The sequence below is a fragment of the Artibeus jamaicensis genome, unplaced genomic scaffold, assembly GCF_021234435.1.
Source record: "Artibeus jamaicensis isolate MK-2021 breed Jamaican fruit bat unplaced genomic scaffold, CSHL_Jam_final contig_64, whole genome shotgun sequence".
Classification (NCBI taxonomy): domain Eukaryota; kingdom Metazoa; phylum Chordata; class Mammalia; order Chiroptera; family Phyllostomidae; genus Artibeus; species Artibeus jamaicensis.
In genome coordinates, this window is record NW_026521911.1 from 14,190,937 (window position 1) to 14,214,464 (window position 23,528).

The following is a 23,528-nucleotide window of genomic DNA, read 5'->3' on the forward strand; positions in this document are numbered from 1 at the left end:
GTCTTTGGTTATATTTTGCTTGCTTGTTTGTTTTGTTGATTAGGTTCCTGTTAAAGGTGAGATCATATGGTATTTGTCTTTCACTGTCTGGCTTATTTCACTCAGCATAATGCTTTACAATTTCATCCATGCATTTGCACAGGGTAGGAGCTCCTTCTTTTTTTTCTTATTTATTTATTTTTTAGAGAGAGGGGAAGGGAGGGAGAGAAACATCAATGTGTGGTTGTGTCTTGTGCGCCCCCTACTGGGGCCCTGGCCCTCAACCCAGGTATGTGCTCTGACTGGGAATTGAATCCACAACCCCTTGGTTCACAGGCCCATGCTCAATCCACGGAGCCACAACAGCCAGGGCTGATTGTATTTTTATAGTTAAAGTACAGTTTTTGTAAATATTATGTAGTTGAATCTTGCTTTTTTTTTTTTTTGTTTTGCTCAGTCTGACCATCTCTGGGTATTTATAGTGATTACATGTTATTTGGCAGACATGAAGGTCTTTCACATCCTTCAGCATTTTAGGCAGAAGCAAAACTCATACTGGCTTACTCTTAATTTTTGTCTAACTTTCATCTTAGAGCTTACCTTTACATGACACCGTCCATGACCTTCTCTGATAAGGTTAGGTCTTTTTTTCTTCTGAACTGTTGCATGGTATCACATACACTGCATTATAATAGTTTGTAATACATACTAGACTGTAAACATTTTGAGAAGCAACTGAATTTTTTTGTTGCATACCTGATACCTAGCACATGCCCTACCCTGGAGTATACATTGAATTTATAATAGTTGAATAAATGGATGAATAATGAATGAAAAAAATAAATGCATGGCTTAAGTAAACTAAACATGTAACACTCAGTATGTGTGTGTATAGGAGCATTTTTTTAAAAATACATTTTATTGATTATGCCATTATAGTTGTCCCATTTCTCCCCCTTCATTCCCCTCCACCCTGCGCACCCTCTCTCACCCACATTCTCCCCCTTTAGTTCATGTCCACATGTCTTAAGTTCTTCAGCTTCTACATTTCCCATACTATTCTTGCCCTCCCCCTGTCTATCTTCTACCTACCATCTCTGCTACTTATTCTCTGTACCTTTTCCCCCTCTTTCCTCCTCCCCCTCCCCTGTTGCTAACCCTCCATGTGATCTTAATTTTTGTGATTCTGTTTCTGTTCTAGTTTGCTTATTTTGTTTTTGTTTAGGTGTGGTTGTTAATAATTGTGAGTTTGCTGTCATTTTGCTATACATGTTTTTTTATCTTCTTTTTCTTAGATAAGTCCCTTTAACATTTCATAAAGTAAGGGCTTGGTGATGATGAACTCCTTGAACTTGACCTTATCTGAGAAGCACTTTATCTGTCCTTCCATTCTAAATGAAAGCTTTGCTGGATAGAGCAATCTTGGATGTAAGTCCTTGACCTTCATGACTTGAAATACTTCTTTCCAGCCCCTTCTTGCCTGTAAGGTCTCTTTGGAGAAATCTGCTGACAGTCTGATGGGAACTCCTTTGTAGGTGACTGTCCCCTTATCTCTTGCTGCTTGTAGGATTCTCTCCTTCATTTTAATCTTGGCTAATGTAATGATGATGTGCCTTGGTGTATTCCTTCTTGGGCCCAACTTCTTTGGGACTCTCTGAGCTTCCTGGATTTCCTGGAAGTCTATTTCCTTTGCCAGATTGGGGAAGTTGTCCTTTATTATTTGTTGAAATAAGTTTTCCACTTGTGGCTCTTCCTCTTCCCCTTCTGGTACCCCTATAATTCAGATGTTGGAACGTTTAAAGATGTCCTAGAGGTTCCTAATCCTCTCCTCATTTTTTAAAATTCTTGTTTCTTCATTTTTTTCTGTTTGGTTGTTTTTTTCTTCCTTCTGGTCCACTCCATTGATTTGAGTCCCCGTTTCCTTCCCATCACAATTGGTTCCCTGTGCATTTTCCTTCATTTCACTTAGCATAGCCTTCATTCTTTCATCTAATTTGTGACCAAATTTAACCAATTCTGTGAGCATCCTGATTACCAGCACTTTGAATTGTGCATCTGATAGGTTGGCTATCTCTTCATCGCTTAGTTGTATTTGCTGTGGAGCTTTGATCTGTTCTTCCATTTGAGACATTTTTTTTGTCTTGTCCCACTTGTTATACATGAGGGGTGGAGCCTTAGGTGTTCACCAGGGTGGGGCAACCCACTGGCTGGGTTGTGACGCTGTATGTGGGGGTGGGGTCTGAGAGGGAACAACGGCACTTGCTCCACTCTCTGCTGGTTTTCAGTCACTTCAGCAGCTTCCCCCAAGGAAATTGGGCCTTTCTGGTGCTAATTCCCATATGGGTGGGCTTGTATATGTTCTAGGACTCTGTGGGTCTCTCCAATGAACTCTCTGGTGAGACGGGGAGTCTCTACCCATGCCTCAATCCCCAGAGATGTTTTTGACTGGTGTTTTGAGGCTCGATTTCCCCACACTGGGACCCTGGGTTGCTTGGTCTGTCTTGATTCCCAGTTTCACCTGGTTCATCTGTGTGCAAATGTTTGACTGCCCAGTCAGCCATCCACCTTGCGTGCAGTGCCTCGATTCACACTCGCCACCTCGCTGGGTCTGTAAGTTGCCACCCCTTGCCCAGGGTCCACCCACTGCAATCTTCACCCTCGGGATGCCTTGCACACCCAGTGCCACCACTTTTTGTGTTGTGACCTCTCTCCGCTCAGCAGCTTGGCTCCCCCTGCCTACCAGTCTGGATGACTGTGTCTATTTTAACTCCTTGGTCGTCTGACTTCCATGCAGTTTCCAATTTTCTGTCAGTTCTCATTGTTATTTTGTTTCTAAATTGTTGTCCTTATTTTGGTTGTGTGAGGAGGCACAGTGTGTCTACCTACACCTCCATCTCGGCTGGAAGTCATCTTCCGGGCAGGAGCAATTTTTTGATGCCAAATGTAAGAGGAAGTATTGGAGAAGATATTAAATAAATAAATTATGAATTGGGTCATACAGTATGAACCAAATATTTAGTCTTAGATGGATAAGATGCAACAAACTATTTAAAAATTTTCCCTCTCAAAAATTGTCCTAGGTTCCATGAAAGCAGAAATTAAATCTGTGTTGCTTTTTATTATATTCCTGAAATCTAGGGCAAGGCCTGGCACAACATGGGTATTCTTTTTCTTTTTAAATCAATCTACTTAACACATGCATACATGTATATATAAATACAAATGTATATATAATTTTAAAATAAATAAATGTCAGAAATAGGACATCTACAATCACCTTATATTATTTAAGAGAAAACAGATTCATAGAGGTGAAGTCATTTGTCCATGGCCAGACAGCTAGTTAGCGCAGAAATAGGATTTGTAGTCTCCTAAATCAGTACTTCTGTCACTTCACCATGACATGCCCCTTGTCACCAGTTTTGCAGATCGAATTGGATTTCACTTCTGATTTAGACAGAGTATTAGGAACTGGATTTATCTTTCCACCTACAACACACACACACACACACACACACACAATCTTAAAATATATGAAACAATGGTTTTCAAGGTACTAGTTATCAAAGAACAGCAATCCCTGAGACATGGAAAACTTTTGAAGTAAGTCCTGCAATTGACTTAGTTTACTGCCTTGAAAGGGCTTCTAGGTGATGGTGCAGAGAGGAGGAAATCAGGAAAAGGGACATGCAGGGAGACACCAAGAGCTCAGGACACAGAGGTGTGAGCATAGAGTGACTATGGTGTTCAGCATTCACAGGAGAGAGGACTGAGGAGGATATAAAATGCATAGACAGAACTCTACATATCTAAAGAGGGCTGCCTTTGACTCCAGTAGATTCTGATCCACTTGTTTGCGGTGAAACCATGTGAGGCCTGGGAAGAACTGTTCAAAAGGATTAGAGGAAAAATTACCAGGTATGCATAAAAGTACCAGGAAAAGTGCTTGTTCCCACCAGACTGGAAAACATTACAATTCATGGTACTGGGTGATGTACACAGAAGGGCCATGCCTCAGTAGTGAGAAATAGTAAACCACATACCGAGTGCTGCTCTAGTCTTGCCTAATAATACTAATACCACGTACAAAAGGATCACATTGACTCCAAGTAACTGAATTGTATCCCAGGTGAAGCTAATGAAAATTTATAGCAATACAAAAATAAATGCGGTACTCCATGAGTTAAAATTCATAATGTCTGGTATTGAGTAAAAAATTTTCACACATTGAAAGAAGCAGGGAACACAAAATAAATAAGTTGAACTGACCCACAACTAACACAAATGTTAGAATTAGAAGATAAGGACATAAAACATAATAGCTGTATTCTATGTATTTAACAATTCAGTAGTGACATAGAAGATATAAAAAAGAGTCAAATTTAATGGCTAGAGATGAAAACCACAATGTGTATAATAAAACTATGTCATGTGGAGACAGTGACAGATTAGACATTGGGGGAAAAAAGTAAATTTGAGATAATGACAAACCATCCATATGAAACACAGGAAAAAGTATAAAATATGGACAGATCATCAGTGAGATGAGAAACAACTTCAAACTGCCTATTTATGTGTAGTTGTAGTCCTTGAAGAAAAAAAGTGAGGACAGCTATAAAAAGTTAGAAGACATAATAGCCCTAAATCCCCAAATTGACGAAAACTATAAACTTATTAATCCAAGAACCTCAAAAACTCTAGTGTAAGAAACATGGAGACAGCTATGCAATTCATGTGAAATGCTCAAAACCGGTGAAAAAGAGAAAATCTTAAAAGCAGCCCAAGAAAATACAACATGTTATACACAAAGGGAGAAGGTTAAGAAGTACAGCAGATTCCTGTTGGGAACCTACCTGGTTTCAGGAGCTGTAACCCCACCTTGGCTAAGGCTGAGTGAGTGAATCTTTGGACCACGAACTACTAAGGAGACAAAGCTTGTCTCCCTAGCAGGAGCTCCGCTTCTGCTGCTTCTTCCATAACTGGCCCCCAATGCTTGATCAGTTAGCCAATGACGGGTAAGATTCTCCAAGGGGGGGACCACCTAAGCCAGGCACGATCACGTGGAGGCCCCAGGGAAGGACTTGGGGGCTATGGAGAAAGGGGGTGATGGATTCTCACCCCTCGGCTTTGATGAAGCCAGACTCCCCTGAGTCTGTGAGAAGTCTCTGAGAATTCCTTGGTTACTTGCCTCCTCTGACTAATTTAAGCCTGAAACAACGACAGGGCGGTGCAGCCCTGTGCTGAAAAGGGCAGGTTCCCCAGGGAGATCAGGCCTGAGAAAGAATATGTAAAATCCTGCAAAACCTGCTTTGCTATGAATGCTCTCAATTAAACAATAAGGGTCTGAGCAGGAAATAAGTTTGTTTTCCAAAGCTTTGTAGTCCTTTGGCTAACAGACCCTGACTCAGAATAGGCCCTCATAGTTCTTTGCATGCTATCTGTTGTTTGATCCTTATCTATTCATTGATCCAACAGTGATTAATGAACTTTTCCTATATTCCTGTGCAAGTTGAAACCCAATAAAAACCTGTCAAGACAAGGGTTGGTGCGCTCTCCCCTGGAGAGAGTGGCCCGGCCATTCTGAGGCGCTCTCGCCTGAGGGGGTAGCCGTGCTGTCCCTTTTCCTCCACAGAACTTGGTAGTGCATGTGGATTTGTCTCATATCTCATTCATAGCGCCACGGACACTGTGGGCCAGTGTCAGCGTCAGAACCCCATCAGAAACAACGCATGTGAGAGGATAGTGGAGCAAGATCTTCCTAGTAATGAATGAAAACCAAACTATCAACCTAGAATTTTGTGCTCAGAGAAAATACCTCTTTAAATTGAAAGTGAAGTAAATTTTTCAGGCACAAAAAGCTAGAAGAATTAATCACCATCAGACTTGTACTGCAAGAAATATTAAAGGAAAAGTTTTAAGAAAAAGGTAAATGATTCATACTGCATGAAAATACAAAGAATAAAGAGTATCTGACATGATCATGATAGCTAAACATAGATATCTATCTAAACATAGATAGATAAACAGATTGTTTTATTATTAAAGATAATTAAGATTTTAGGCAAAAATAGAAAAATAGTATGGACTTTAGAACATATGTGAAATAAAATGTATCACAACAACAGAACAAAAGTCTAGTGAAAAGAAATGGAAGTATGCACTGCATAAACTAACATTGCGTGAGCACAGACTGTAATAAATAAAATAGAGATACTAACTGTAAACCAATTACTGAAAGAACTCTACAAAAACAAAAACATCACAATTATAGTTAATAGAAAGTTAAAACATATCAAACGTAATTATACAAAATTATTGGTCATTCCAAAATAAGACAAACAGGAAGAAAAAGCTAGCAAGGAATAGATAGAATAAATAGCAAAATAATAAAATCAAACATAGCCAGATAATCACATTAAAATTATATAATCTAAAATATACCAAATAAGAGGCAGACATTGCCATATTGGTTACAAAAACAAGACCAAACAGTGTTATCTAAAAGAAATGTATTTTAAATATTAAGAGATACAAATTGATTAGAAGTAAAAGACTGGGAAAAGATAATACAGAAGAAAAAGCTTACACCATAGAGCAAACAAAACAGAATAGTGAGTTCAGATATAGATTACTTATATGGGCAACTGATTTTTGAAAAAATGGGCAACAGCAATCCAGTGGAGAAAGGATGGTCATTTCAACAAATAGTGCTGAAGTAGTTGCATATCAAGATACAAAGAACAAACTTCAGCTGAGATATCATGCCATACAGCAAAATTTATCCAAAGTGCATCACTGACAAAAAAATCTAGAGTTATAAAACTTTAGATGAAAATTTTTATAACTTTGGATTAGGTGAAAGTTTCTTAGACATACTACCAAAACCACAATCCATAAAAAAATTGGTAAATTGTTCAACTTAATAACTTCTGCTGTTATGAGAGTGAAGAGACAGTCACAGACTGGGAAAGATGTTTGCAAAACACATGTCTGATAATGAATTTTTATTCCAGTTATATAAAGCATATTTAAAACTCAATAATGAGAGAACAAGTGACCCAATCAAAAATACAAAATAGTTTTGAGCAAACACTTTACCAAAGAAGATATACATGATAAATAAACATGTGAAAAGTTATCCATGCTATTGATACTTAGGGAAAGGCAAATGAAAACTGCAAAGAGATGACACCATGTATCCATTAGAATAGTTAAAACTAAAAAGACTGGCCATATTAAGTATTGGCAAGTATGCAAAGAAACCGGGACTCTCACACATGGTTGGTGGTCATGTAAAATGTTTAACTGGTTTGAAAAACCATTCAGCAGTTTCTACAAACTTATACATGAATCTATCAAATGCTTCAGTCATTCTACTTAAATAGAAGCACATCCATACACAGACTTGTACATAAATATTCAGAGTAGCTTTATTTGTATTATGTGCATGGCAGCATGGATGAATCTCAAAAATGACGTTGAATGAAAGGAGTCAGAACAAGATGAATACGTAAAGTGTGATTTTATTTATGTAAAATTCTAGATAAAGCAGACTAATCTAGAGTGATGGAAAGCAGATCAGTGGTTGCCAGAAATGGGGGATGGGGCAGGGAGATTACACAGGTGTGTAAGGAGTTCATGGGAGGTCATGGCTATGTGTGTTGTTTTGATTGCTGTGATAATTTCACAATGTATATATGACAATTTTATCAAATTTTACTCTAAATATTTGTTGTTGTATGTTAAATGTGTCTCAATATAACTGTTAAAGACACTATTGATGTTGTGGAACTTTCATGAGAAATCCATTATTTTTATTGCTGCTTAAGATGAGATATATGCTATGTAAAACAGAAATTTAACCATGTCTAGAAATAGTTTTTTAAATTTTTAAAGGCTTTTATTTATTTTTTCAGAGAGAGGGGAAGGGAGGGAGAAAGAGAGGGAGAGAAGCATCAATGTGTGGTTGCCTCTGGCGCACCTGCTACTGGGGACCTGGCCCAAAACCCAGGCATGAGCCCTGACTGGGAATCGAACCTGCCACCCTTTGGTTCTCAGGCTAGCACTCAATCCACTGAGCCCCACCCACCAGGGCTTGAAATATTTGTTATTATTTCAATACCTAGATGGAATAAAGTGAAGTTATACAGCATGATTCCAGGCCCAAAGCTGGAAAACAGAGAGATGATTCAAGACACTGAAACCTTAGCTCCTGCTGGCACTTAATACATATAGCTGGAGCCGTGTATTTTCATAATGTTAATGACAAACACAATTGACTTGAATTTTAAGTCTTGAAACTGAAATAATTATCACTGAGAACTGTAAGGAGCTATGTGGAGCCCGATTATAAATGAATTGTAATTGTAAATTGCTGAGTATAGTAATTATTGTGGCAGAGGAACAGTAATTATTTTGTAGCACTAAGACTTTTCCTTGGTGCTTTTGTAATCCTTCCAAAAGAGAAGGAGCTATGGGCAGGAGGGAGTGGGTTTAGAGTCTGAAGTGCTTTTAGGATTTATATTTTTCTACAGCAAACAAGGGCTGGTACGTTGGCAAGCAGTGCTGGTGACAGAGGATTTTGGCTCGGGAATCACACGGGTGAGAATGTGTGATGAGAGCTGGATGGTAAGATTGGGCAATGACACATTATGATCTCTGAGTGGGGTGCCAATGTGTAGAGAAACAGCACTCCTGATTTTCCGGGCATAGCCAACTAGAACGTTATTATAACAGTTCAGCAAATTTGTAAATGAAGTTCTGAGTATTTATAGTCTCAAGATATAGAATATGAAATAGTATCAAGAAAAGGGACTTGGGAGTTGGGCACACTTGGGTTGGAATTCCAGGCTCATCACTACCAGATGCATGTGGGATGTGGAGCAGCGTGCGTAGTTGCCATTATCTATAAAGTGGATGTAATTCCTACCTTTGTAGGGCGATGGAGATAGCAGAGACAATATATGTGTAGTACCTAGTACTCCAGACTGTTTACCATAACACTGCAATTTGCGCGATGCTGTAAAATATCCTGAAAGGTGAATGATACCTGTAATACTTTTGACCCCTTCTTTGTAGGGTCCTTATGGGAACTGGAGGTCCTCTCTAGAAAGTACAGAGACTAATGCCTTGCCCATAGCACAGAGCAGGTGTCAGTAAATGGTAGCTAATCATCACATTGAACTCCAGCTAGGAGTCGCGCGACTGGTCCTCTGACCGGTAGGTTTCAATTCTACCACCAAAGAGCTGAGGGCCCTCCAGCAACTCACTTGTCTGTTCTCCTTTTGAACTAAAGACTGCTAATATTCTTTGCCTTTGCCATTCTATGACTTTACTATTCTGTTCTTTTTAATTATGAAAAACAATACAAAGAATAAGAATGCAAAGAGTGAGTGAAGACTGAAATGTTGGTCTCTGCCATCTGAATACCAAAACTACTATCAACTGTCTTTTGAGTGTTCCTTCAAGAAATTTTTATGTCACCTTTGTGTATTTACTTTTCTAGAATAAGACACACACTATTTTGGACATACTGTTTTATATCTTCATAGATTATTTTCTCCAAGTACCAACTGATCTTGAAAATCTTTCCACGTCAACACGTACAAACCTGTTCCAATTTGGTTCATGTCTCTGACATAGTAATGGCTGCATTAAATTCCAAATACATGAAAATAATATCATTTACTTAATTGGTTCTTTATTAATAGACATATGTTACCTTCCTTTGCTTTTAAAAACAATACTGGCAAACATCTGTACACACTGTTTTGCATATTAATACACTTGTAGGAAAAATTTTCAGAAGTTGAATTGCTGGGTTCAAAAGCGTGTGCTGTAAAACTTTGATAATGTTCTCAAATTGTTCTCCCAAGAGGGTGGATGCATTTATATGTGCACAACCCACGTATTTGTTGTTATTTCCCTATATATGTACCAATAGCGTGACAATCGGTATTTGCAGAGAGAATAATTTCTTCGTTGTCACAATTCAATTCATCCTAAATTGGTCACATTTTTTCCCTGTGGAAATGACTTAATTCAACAAATATTTAATCTTGTAAAAGTTTACGATGCATGAAGTATGGTATTAGATGTTCGGAGAAGTAAAAATGCATCAGATACAGACTGTGCCTCAGTCCAGACGCTAGCACCAGTGAGCGAGGCTGACACTCTAGCTTCCAATTACCTTTTCCATATTATCTATTCATGATAACTTTTGTGATCACTGTGGGACTGAACATGAGCAAGTTTCATGAATATTTCAAGGGAATACTAGAAGATTTATGAAGAAGTTCAGTAGATGTGAGAATTTCCATGAATGTATTAAGTAGGAGAATGATTCGCATGAACAGCACAGCCACAGCTCATTAACCTCTCTCCTACCTGCTCATTTGCTACCTTCTGCATTTTTTCCAGATGGTAAAGGAGATGTGTGATTTGAAGATTTATGACTCATTGTGTCTCCTTCCTGGCTTTTACAGGTTAGCGGACTCACTACCCTAACCATCTGTAACTAGATTTCCTAAAACAGCTCTGGACCTCTATGGGAAAAAGATCCCCTCAGGAAAACAATGATGTTTTAATAAACAGCAATACCTCGCAATCAGGACAACAAGGAAAACATAGATGGGGCTTCTGGAAGACAGAAATGGATGACGGGGGAGTGGGGAGAGGTGATGGGAGTCGGGGAGATCAATGTGCTGCCAGCTGGCACCCACAAGGGTGAGATAACAAAAACAGCAAAAATGCAAAAATGAAGACAAAGAATGGCCACACTTTTAAGTTCTTATGGGCCTCATTAGGCTTTTAACATCCAAAGTTAATTTTAGGTTGAATGTACACAAGTGTTCTGAATTCGAGATATATTCCTTATTAAATACCTCAAGTGAACAAGTACTCTGGCCTCCTGTTTGTCCCAGTCCTGGTCCTGGGATGATGTGGTGAGAGCCATGTCACCTGTGTTATGGACGTAGCCGGGTATCCCGCAGAGGGGGAATGAGGACAATGATTTTTCTCCACATACAAAGGGGAAGGGGGCAGCTGTCTCCCATCTCTCCTGAAGGGATTTCCTCCTAAATCCAGAGCTTTGGCATGCAATCAGCACCTCTTTGGGAGCTTGATAGCATGGGGAGTTTGATTTCCCCACCCCTTGGTAAGGCTGTATCCTGGCATGCAATAGTCACTGAACAATGTCCTCAGGTTGTCCCTGGTCTTTACTGGGATGCATTGGGAGAAACTGGGAGCCAACCAGCCCACCTTAGCCTGGCACCAGTTTTAATAGTCATTGAGAGTAAAGGGAGGGAGTTTTTTGGTTGTTGTTATTGTTTTTTTTAACTTGCAGGGACTTTGGATTGTTTTATAGAGGAGCTGACTCCTAATGTGGAACAGAAGTTGTCAAACAGAGGGGTTGGAAAACTGTCCACCTAGATCAGTGCCCTAAAAAAATATTCCCAGTAGGGGACTCCAGCGGGCAAATGCAGGTGACCACAAATCTCGGGGGCCCTGCTGCCGCTGGTAGTGGTGGTAGAGAGAGAATTTAGAAACAGGCTTATCATTTCCTCGAAGTTTCATTTGATTTTTTGCATTCAAATTCAAATAGTAATGTTTTACCCCCAAGTCTTTGTGATCAAAGTTAGGTTGTGCCCTGGTTTCTCCTCCGTTCTCACATTCTCAGAGAAGAAGAATTCCTCAGTTTAAGAAGCTGGGTTGTAGATTGTCATCCCAAGCAGAGCCATGGAAGTAGAACTTAGAGAGGATGTTGAGAGAATGTGGATTCGTTGAGTCAGAATGCTTGAGGCATGGCCCACCTGCTTGGCAAGGATGTTGGAAAGATGGTGGACAAGGTCCCTGAATGTTGCACTAAGGAATGAGAAGTTTACTTCACAGTCTGTGTGAATCTATTAATAATCTTGGCAAGGAAAATACAGAAATCACTTTAATTGCAGGAGGCAGAGGGTGACACAGAAGCAAAAGATTCCCTGGAAAGCTGTGGAGGGTGAGAGAAATGTGGGCCTGAATTAGGGCCTTGAGTGTGGGGAGGGAATAAGCAGGTGTTGATCTGAGTTGAACTGAGAAATATGACCTGTGTTGCATATGGGAAACCAGGGTGAACTGAATAAAAGATAATGCCAAGGCTTTTATCCGGAGCAACTGAGAGGATGGTAACTGCTGGCAAGGGGATTTCCCGCCTGCCCCTTTTAAATTCTTACGGTTGGAATAAAATTGGCACAACACCAAGTTAACAGTAGAAAAATCCATTTAATATGTGCATGTAGGAGTTCATAAATAAGGTTCAGAGAAGTGCTGGACCAGCCAGCTTTTTGTACTTTTTAGACAAAGTACAATAACTTTGTGAAGAGTTGATAGGACAAAGAAACAGGTTTGGGTGATCATTAAAAGGAATCTAAGCAAAGTTTGAGGTTGGGTAGTAAATTAACAAGAAGTAATGAGGTTTGTTTGTATGTTTCTTATTCTAGAAAAGGCTGCTTCTCTCTTAGCTACCCCTCTCCCCAAATTAAGGAGGGCACCTGTCTCAGAGGAGGGTGACATTTTGTGTTCAGGGAGACAAGAGGGTCAACATGCCCTTCTTGCACCAGCTGCTTGTCGAGTAACTTGAATTCAAAGTACTCAACTTGGCATTGTGGGAAATTTTGGGATGGCCTGCCCTGAGTTCTGACTTAAGTATTCATCGGAAACAGGCAGAAGACTAGGCTTAGAGAAATAAGGAAAGCTCTCTTGGTCTTGTTAGGAGTGAGAGGGCAACAGAATACTCAGGTGACCACGTGCAACGTGTACCTGGAAAAGCGCACCCAAACGCAGAGGACAGGTTCGTAGTCCCCCATCAAAGAGACTGTCCAAACTGGCAGAGTTAATGTGCATGGATTTGGTGGGTGCTCTCTGTCTTTGCAGAGGGTAATGACCACCACTAACCTTTCTTTCACATGATCTTGTAAACCTTCTAGTGGTGAATCCAAAATCACTGTAGTGGGTCAGAAATTGCTGGTAGAGTTGGATTGTAGCCAAGAGAAAATGTGTTAATTTGTTCTAGCCATTGTTCCTTATAGGAAATTAAGAGACTAAGAGGAGGAGATGGCGAATATTGTCTGTTTTTCTGAGGATGTGTCCCATTCAGTAAGGACCCGGAGTGGGCACTAGCTTCGACCCGTTCACTCGCTGGCTTCATTCCCAAGATGCATTATATCTTTAGGTTGTTATTTTAGATTTGGAACTGGTGAGGAGAATGGAAAAATCGGGGAGCAAGAAACCTAATTTCTTGAAGACTCTTGACCTCCTTCCCTTGACAGGGTATACTCCAAAACAAAAGTATTTTTCTCTTGATGTTTTATGCTTCCTTCCCTCTTGATGCTTGAAAGTATTGATACCAAGTAGTGTTGTTTTAAAATCAAATCAAAATATACACAGGATAAATTTTTATTTCTAAGTTTAACACATGCATCTCACAATATCTTAAGGGTAGATGTAAAAAATTAGTATTCCCTCCCATACCACCCAGAAGTTTTTCATGGCTTCAAAATTTATAAAATAAATGTTTTTAATAAGTAGTAAAATATCTATTAATTCTGGAAGTGTTGTATCTATTCTCACTAGGTCATGATTTCAAAAGAGCTGTGCTCATCATAATAAAGTCCAAGTTGAAGTTCCCATCTCAAGAATCCCCCTACTCACCATTGAAAAGTCCACTCTCTCTAGGTTAAGGCTGTTCAGGGTAGCTTGGTGTTGATCTCTTCAGAACTTTTTTATTTCTACAAATATTTAATCATATATATATACATACATATATATATATATATACACATACATATATATACACACACACAAATATAGTACTATATATGTACAATATAATAATATAGGTATGGTATCATATATAGTAATACACAGGTTTTTTAAAGATTTTATTTATTTATTTTTAGGGAAAGGAGAAGAAAGGGAGAAAGAGAGAGAGAGGGACTTCAGTGTGAGAGCGAAACATTGATTGGTTGCCTCTCCAACTGGGGACCTGGCCTGCAACCCAGGCATGTGTCTGGAATGAGAATCCAACAGGGACTTTTTGGTTTGCAAGCCGGCGTCCAACCCACTGAGCTATACCAGCGAGGGCATAACACAAAGTTAAAAAAAAAAAAAAGAAACATGCCTATCCCTCAATGTTTTCATTGCATAGGTATGAACCCATAGTATGGATGTACCACAATTCACCTGTCTCTGTTTTGATAAACCTTTAGGTTGCAGTTGAGAAAGTCTGCATTTAAAAACACGCATCAGCTTCAGGGATGCTAGTCGTGGTGCAAATTAAGTCAGCTGGAAAGTGAAACATAAATCCATTTCAAATTTCTATTTTGAAAACCTTGTTTAAATTTTTTTTAAGATATTGGTTCACATGACAATACTAGTATTGATGGCAAAGATGAGAGGAAATGATCTCTCTGATTCTGCTAGTAAAAGTGAAAATTAATGCATATTTGCAGAGAAGAAATTTGGCAATATGTATCAAGAGTTTTTAAATGATTTATCTCCTTTGATCCAGTAATTCCATTTCTAGGGATTAATTTCACTATTGAAAAATATTTATGGACATGGATATTTAATACTCATATTTATAAGAGAAAAAACATTGAAAAATATTAGTTATTAAATAAATTATGTCACATTAGCATGACTGCAATGTGGTTTGCAGCCAGTGTGACCATGTTTTCAAAGAGTTAGCTAAATGAAAAATGCTTAAAATATAATGTCAAATGGAAAAAGCTCATGTTACTATCCCTTGAAATGTTTTCTTTTACTTACCAAATTCAGTTGTTCATAAGAGGCATATTGTTTCCGTGAAGAATAAACGCTGCCATGACCATTTGCTCTGGAAGAGGTAACAAGCGTTTATGAAGGGAGTCACTTTAGCTCCTTTCTGTCGACATAGCTTATAGAAGCTGACATGGTATCTAGGGTGTCTAGGCAGGGAAACATCATTTTGCTTCAATTTTTGTGGTGAGCTGGGACAGAATCTACTGGATAGAGTGCCTGCGGAAGGAAGGTCTCACCAAAGAGGGTGAAGGACTCGTTAGAGGGCTGGTGCTCTAGGGTGCTGTTGGCTAAGTTGGGATTTCTCATGCATTTTTCGAATACAAAGTACATGTTCCTCTTATCCCCTAACAGCATCCCTCCCTCAAGGGAGACAGACAGAGAACAAAGCCCCAATCCACCACTGTGAAACATTTTATAGATTTGTACTCTAGTTGAAAGCGCATTTTGGAAAATTGCTGTTCGAACCTTGCTGTGAGTATGGAGTGTCTCATGGCTGTACTCACAGGCTTGTTGAAAAACACTCTGTGTGCAATTGGGAAGAATAGGCCAAAACACAGAGAAGAGCTGAGATGAGTAACACATGCACAGAAGTTCTGAAACTTTTAAAAGCAAATAGGAGGGAAGCTAATTTACTCTATAAAGTTGTGAAGAGGGCTGAAATCTCAGAATTGTAACAGTTGGGAAGTAGTGAGACAGTACAACTTTTATGTGGGGTTATTTTATGTCAAACATAAACTCTACTTGTATCTATATCCTAATTCTTGGTATTTAAAATTTTTTAACTCCAAAGTTAGAAAATTCTGAGCTATAGTTCAAATGAAACTGCTTGCAGTTTATTCCTTTGGCTGATGCAGTTACTTGATGTTGATGATGGCATCCTGACATCTCAGGGTTACCTGTTGTGGTTGAAATGTCTCTAAGTTGAATAAGCAACCTGAACTGTAAGCTGGATGACTGTAGAAGACTGGTGCCCAATTTCCAACTACTCACTGAGTGGTTTTATATGCTCTAACCTCCTCCCCACTCTCCTCTTCCTCCTCCTCCTTTGTCTTCCTTTTAAGAAATTGTTCCTTCCTCACCCAAACTATGAGAGTTTAGTGGTAGCTGAAAGTGATAATACCTCCACCTTGGGATATAGGAACCAGAGTCCTTTATGAGCATCTATTGGATTGAGGATGAACAGGAAGCTCGCTTGGTTTCTGACCATTAGGTGGAAAGATGTAAGTCTGGAGGTTTTTATGGCTATATTTATAGGCTTGTAGAAAAACACTCTGAATATAATTGGGAAGAATAGGCCAAAACACAGAGAAAAGCAGAGATTAGTAACACTTGCATGAAGAAGTTCGGGATAACAGTGGGAGGAGAGATAAAGGGGGGGGGACAGAAGGAGAGAGAGGGAGAGAAGCTTGCCAACATTTCCTTTCTGCTATTGTATTTATGTTTCCCTTTTTGCATAAGCTAATTTGGGTTGGATTTCTGTCACTTGCAATCAAAGTGTTGTGACTATTTGAATGACCATATTGGATTAGCAGAATCAGACACAGTGGTAGGTATGTGAAGTCATCCCAGTATATACTAACTTTTCTTGCTTTTTATTTAACTCCAAAGTAAATATGAGTATTTAAGGAGTAAAGCAGTAGGCACTTTGCAAAAGAAATGCCAAACTTTAGTTTCTTAAACCTTTAGCTGGAGATAATTAGGATGGGGAGTTTGACTTACAAAGGAGAAATGAGAAGGGAGCAAGCATACCTTCCTACGGCAGAGAAGCGGTGCCTTGAGAAGAAATAAAAAGGAATTAACTTAAAATCCCAGGTTTCCCACTTTTCATCTGCTCTCAGAAATGGAAATGTGATTGAATACATTATATAGTGATAATAAAGAATTTTCCCTTTTCAAATTTCAAGAAAATGGAGCCTGTGAATAGATTTCTTGTGCATCAGTTCAGATGAAGAGAATTCTCTTTCTGTCATGTTCCTCATGTTAGGGAGAGTCCACAGGTGCACAGGACAGCACTTTCCTTTACGGACATCTGCCAGGTTTTTCTTTCCCACCAGCATGAGATGAATGATACTGCCCAAATATACTATCATCTTGGTATTGTTTCTGGACAGCGGCCTGGCCCTGAGTGGTCTGCCTGGGGCCAACTGTAGTGTGTGTGTTCTTGACTCCATGTAGGGAAGAGTTCCCAAGAGGAGACCCGGTGACGATGAGGATGCACCCATTACAGCTGGGGACCATGAAATGAGGAAGCACTTAGTATAGAAGGAGCAAAAGGACAGGCTGGCTGGGATGCCAGAGGAAAGGAGGCTTTGGAGACAGGTTTAGGGGATCAGCCTGGGACAAGCTGCCGCTGTCCATTGCCTTAGAGTTTAGGACACACGTGCCTGTGGGGAAGGAAGTGGGGGAAGAAGAGGGAATGGAAATGACTCAGGCTGATCCCCAGAGGAGAGCAGTGTCCGCTCCATCTTTTGTCTTGCGTTTTTATCTCTTTCTTGCAGGCAGGAGCCTTAAGGGAGGTCTCAGGGGAGAGTTTCAGCAGAACATTCATCAGTTCTTCAGGTGCAACCTTTCAGGGTCATGGTCTCTACTGATTGGTCAGGGGCAGGACAGGGTCTTTAGTCTTTGCAGTTGGTCCTGGTATTACCCACCTGGTTTTGATGCTTTTCTGGGCTTAGAGCTGAAACACCATCGAGGTGTAGATGTTCTCTCCAGAGAGGAAAGGCCATGGAGGAGAGGTTATCCTTGGGTTGAGGGTCTTGGTTTTCCAGTTTTGCCCCCTGCCAGGCTCTCAGGGCACTCTGCCCTGATGACCATGCGCCCTGGCTGTAAACTGCTTGACCACTTTGTTCGGCTACCTGTCTCATTTTCCCTATCCACATGCCAGGGAATCTTCCTAGCTTCTTGCTATCCTGTCTCAGTATCATTTAGAGAGATTTCTATATTTTAAAAACACATGGAGCATATTTGAGGTTACTGTGTCTCACATCAAAATCTAAGTGCTGTTAGTTTAAAAAGTCAATAACTTGTGGGCAATCAAGGCTGTGTGGTGGTGCCGTGGGTACTCGGTGGAGCTCTGAATTCCTGGAATGGTTGCCTTCTCAGTCTCTAATTCGACAGCTGGTTCTCCGCCTCCTCTGACTAATACATAAGTGATATTTTGACAATTTGTAACAAAAAGCAGGTCTGGCTGCCTGCTGCTATGAAAGGCAATACTGGAGAGGCAGGTGCTGATATAAAGGAAAGTGGTTTATTTTCAGGTGCCGGCCACCTGGCAGATGGAGGACTCATGTCTCCAAGCCCATCTCAGAGGAGGCAGAGGTTTTTTATAAGGAGAGAGAAGGGGCTGAGCAAAGAGATCAAAGAAGAGGGTCGACAAGTTCTCTACAGGCGGTCAAGCACAGCCCATCTGAGAAGGTAAGTGGTGGTCCGGTGTACATCATCCTCGCTTCACGTCGTCCTGCCTCCAAGGTTGCAGGTCAGCAAGTCCCCCGGAGCTGGGATGCCTGAAGGTCAGTGTCTGTTTCTTTTGCAGTTAATTCCTCGGATTCTTATACAAACAGGCTGTTCATCCACAAGTTACATATTAGAGTCAACACTTCCAAAAAAATGTCAAAATAATGGTGGGGTGGCTACAATTCCCCATTACAATTTTCCACCATTACAAAGTTATTCATCACCTGGAGGTACACGGAGTATTGCCTCTCTGTGTTCCTGGTATACAATGAATTTTCCAGGCTTTACATAGAGGAAAGCACAGATACTAAGTAGTATTTTAGATTAAAGACGTCTCTAATTTTATTCTAATTTTTTTAATTTATGGATTGTTTCTCTTCTTGTTTGGAAATAGATTGGCAAAAAATTAGTATAATCATGGGTTATATTGTTGTTATTTTTAAAATATTTTTTTCTTGCCAACATGGATACTTCTTAAATGATTGCATAATGAAAAAGCCTTTACATAGTCAAACAGTGTCACCTAGGCCTTGTAACCTTTAAAGCCGTCATGGCCCCTTGTCCCCCAGTGTCCGTCAGTGTTGGGTCTTGGCAGAGAAAGTTGCCTCATAAAGACTGTCATACGTAAGGTGCACTTCCTCCTACCATACTCCTCAGATGAGAGGAACAGAAGCTGCACGTGACCTCACAGGAAGAAAAATGGTGTTTAGAACAAATGTTCTCTCCGGCCCTGGAAGGGGACAGTGGGAGGGGCCAGGAGCACCGTGGAGTCTCTGGGTCGGTGCCCTCTGCAGACAAAACAGCTGTGCCCTGTGAGTCCTTTCCAGCCACCTTTGGCTGACTGTGACATAGACCAGTGATTTCTTACATTTTTAAAATAGATTTATTGATATAGGTTATATGGGAAGTGTACCATTTGATAAGTTTTGACATAAGCATATATGCATGAAGCCATCACAATTGAGAGAATGAAACAAAACATAACTCTTAGCAGTGCCCTCGGGCAGCTTTGTATTTGCTCTCACCAGCCCCTCTGCTGGCCCCCACCTCCATCCCTGGGCTTCCACTGATCTACTTTCTGGCCCTGTAAGGTTCGCTTTCATTCACTAAAAGTTTACGTAAATGGAATCATACGGTGTATCATCTTTTCTTTTTGTCTTTCACTTGTCATGATTATTTTGGGATTTATCCATACTGTGGCATGTATTAATAGCTCATTTCTTTGCATTACTGATTAGCATCTATTGCATTTATATACCAGTTTGTGTATCCATTCACCTGTTGATAGATATTTGGGTTGTTTTTAGGTTTTGGCTTTTACAGATAAAGCTGCTGCAAACATATTTATACAAGCCTTGTATAGACATATGGTTTCATTTCTCTTAAGTAAATACCTAGGAGTGCAAAGTTAGGTCACGTTTAACTTTTTGAGAAACCGCCAAACTGTTTTCTGAACTGGTTGGACCCTTCTGTGTTCCCACCAGCAGAGTATGAGGGTTCTAGTTCCTGCACATCTTCGCCAACTCCTCCTTAGGATGACCTTCTTTATAATTTCAGCATTCTAATAGGGCGAAGTGGTATCTGATTGCGGTTTTAATTGCATTTCCTTACATCTCTGACCATAATCATGGATTTATTTTTCCTTTCAGTGCTATTGGTTTTGGCTTTATGTATTTTGAAGCTCTGTTTTTGCATACATAAGTGTATAAAACTGTTATTTCCTCTTCATGAATTAGCCTATTGACTACTGTAAAACCCTTGATAATTCTTCATTCTGAAATTATTTTGTCTGACATAATATAACCACTCTAGCTTTCCTTTGAATAAAGTTAGAATGGTATATCACTTTTTTGTTTCTTTACTTCTGGTCTATTACTGTTTTTATATTTGAAGTGTATTTCTTTTGGCAGAATAGGGTTGGATCTTTTGCTTTTTTATCCGATATAATTATATCTACTTTTTAATTGAGGTATTTAGACCATTTACATTTAATGTGAGTATTAATATGTTAGGTATAATTCTACCTTCTTGTTTTTTGTTGTTTCATTTGGTCTCTGTTTTCTGTTTTCCTACTTTCATGTCTTCCTTTCAATTAATCAAATATTATTCATCTTCATATCTTTGTTGACTTGTTGCTATAACTCTGTTTTATTAATTTAGTGGTTGTTCTAGGATTTGTAACATACATTTTAAGTTATTACACCCTTCAAGTAATATTATGCCATTTTGCCTATAGTGAAGAATCTTAACAATAGTGTACTTCCATTTTTTCCTCTTTACCTTTGTGCTATTTTATCATATATTTCACTTACATATATTATAAAACACCACATTACATTGTTACCATTTTTGTTTAAATCAGGGAGTGGCAACCTTCTTGTATAAAGAGCCAGATAGTCAATATTTCAGGCTTTGTGGGCCAGAGGGTCTCTGGGGCAGCAATTCACTTCCACCCTTATATAGTGCAATGCAGCTATAGACAATGCATAAGTGAATTGAGCATAACTGTATTCCAATAATATGTTACGCAAAAAGTAATCATCAAGAAAGATTGGGCCTGGCTCAGTCTATTTAGGCTGTGATAACAAAATACCATAGACTGGGTAGCTTATAAGCAACAGAAATTTATTTCTCACAAGTTTGGAGGCTGGAGGCTGAGATCAGGGAGCCAGCATGGTCCAGTGAAGGCTGTCTTCCGGGGTGCAGACTTTGTGAATCTTTACATGGCCAAAGCAGCCAGTGATCTTTCTGGAGCCTCTTTTTTAAGGCATTTACTCCATTCATGAGGGTTCCACCTTTAGGACCTGAGCACCTTCAAATGTATACCTTCTAATACCATCACCTTTGAGCATTAGGACATCAACATGTGACTTTTGGGGGGTACAAACATTCACACCATAGCATAGTCTGTGGGCTATATTTGCTGATGTCTGGTTTAAATAGTCAATTATCTTTCCAAAGATTTGCCATTCTGCATTCCTTATATAGATTCATAGTTTCCTGGGATTATTTTCTTTCTGCCGGAAAGACTTCATTTAACATTTCTGACAGTAAAGATCTGCTGGTGTTGAATTACTTTAGTCTTCGTATGTTTGAAATATTCTTAATTTCACCTAAATTTGTAAAATATATTTTTTCAGTACAAAAGTCTAAGTTGACAATTATTTTCCTTTTGTCATTTAAAAATGTTGCTTCACTTTTTTCTCACTTGTTTTGTTCCCACAATCTCTGTCATTCTTGTCTTTACTCCTATTTACATGTAACTTACATTCTTTTCTCTGGTTGCGTTTAAGATTTTTCTCTTTATCATTGATTTGGACCAATTTGACTATGATGTACCTGGGTATGCTTTTCTTTATATTTCTTGTACTGAATTTCTTGGCTCTATAAACTTACAGTTTTTATCAAATATGGAAGACCTTTGGTCATTATTCTTCAAGTATCCCGCCCACCCCGACACGCACACATTTCGGGGATCCACTTGTTTTCGGGTAGTAGGGCTCCTAATGCTCCTCCTCCTCTTCCTCCCCCCTCTCCTCTTGTCCTCCTTCACCTCCTATATACAATTTTTCTGTGATTTATTTTGAAGAATTTCTTTTATTATATCTTCAAGTTAACTAGCCTTCTGCAGTGTTGAATTAGCAATTTGTCTCAGTCATTGTATTGTTAAAATACATTTTAGTTTTTAATTCCAGGAAGTACAACTTGGGACTTTAAAAATATCTTTCCTGTCTCTATTTAACTTTTTAACATATGCAGTGCAGTTATAAAGTCTACTCAAATTTTCTTTTCTGCTAACTTTAACATTTATGTCAGCTCTAGGTGGGTTTTAGCTGAGTGACTTTTCTCCTCATTATGGGTTGTATTGTCCTGCTTCCCTGCATGTTGACTGGATACAGTGTGGATTTTTACCTTTTTGGGTCCTGGATACCCTTGTATCACTATACACTTTCATGAGATTTGTTCTGGGTGCACTTGTCATATGGAAACAGCTTGATCCTTCTGAGTATTGCTTTTAAAATGTATTAGGTGGGTCTGAAGTCGTGCTCAGTCTAGAGATGACCATTTCCCACTGCCAAAGTCAGAGCGGTTTTGGGGGAGGGCATATTCTACCCATTCCCCATGATTAGTAACATTTCCCAATCCGCCTATGTGAGGCCAGGCACTGTTTCTTCCCATCCTTTCGGATGGTTCTTTCCCGAGTCTCAGGTGGTTTCCTCACACACATGTGTCAATCATTCCTTAGCTAAATAATCCAGGGCACTCTCTTCAGGTCTCCACAGTTCGCTCTCTGGACTGTTCCTTGCTCTCTGTTCTCCAGTCACCTTAGTGCCCCTGGGCTTCTAGCTTCACTTCCTCGGCCTAGAGCATCCTTCTTTGGGGTTCCTCCTCCCTGCATTAAAATCTCTAGAGAGTGGGGCTAAAATTACCTTATTTCTCATCCCTGAGGGAATATCGTCCTTATTTGCCTGGTTTTCATGATCTTGAAAACCATCGTTTTTTGTATCGTGTCCACTTTTTTGGTTGTTTCTGGAGGAGGGTAGATTAGTCCCTCCTTAGACCTTCAATGACATGTATTCCAGAGGAGTGTCAGTTGTCCAAGGCAGCAAGTCTTGGACACGGCAGTGATTAAAAATTTAAGTGCCTTAAAATACCTAGTAAATACATTTTTTTTCTTGGTTCATATTTTGAATAAATTAGAAGATGGTGGTGAAGTCAGAAAGATGGAGACAATGAGATCAGCTCTTTTCGAAGAACACACAGTTAGAGAAAGTAGTTCAGACTTGCCATTGGCTCATTAACATTTTACCTTGACTTAAACAGACTGACAGTCACGGGTAGTCTGAACAAGCACAGACCAACCCCACGGGCCAACCCAGATAACCCTGCAGCCTAAAGAGGCAATGAAACCTTCTCTAAGGCAAGTGGAAAATTGCCCTGAGTAAAGGGAAGAGGGGCTGGGCAGGGCTCTGCATCTCAAACTCTACAAATAAGGAACTCCTTCTCCGCTGAAGGGACCTAGTATAGACTTTGAAAGAGGCCTTGAATGCCACTGAAGAGAAAGCGCTTTCCTGCGGAAGCGGAGCATGAGGTTGAATGGTCTCACAAAGAGAGCGGGTTCAGCAGTGGATGGCTCTTGGCTCTTCCAAAAGAATTTGAGGAAATTAACCCCTAACCTTATTTCTTCCCCTTCGAAGCTGTCCCACAGCCTCCAGTGAGTTTATGTTGTCCACGATCCTCCTGCCCCTGTAGTCTCACTCCCCACCCTTTCTCTG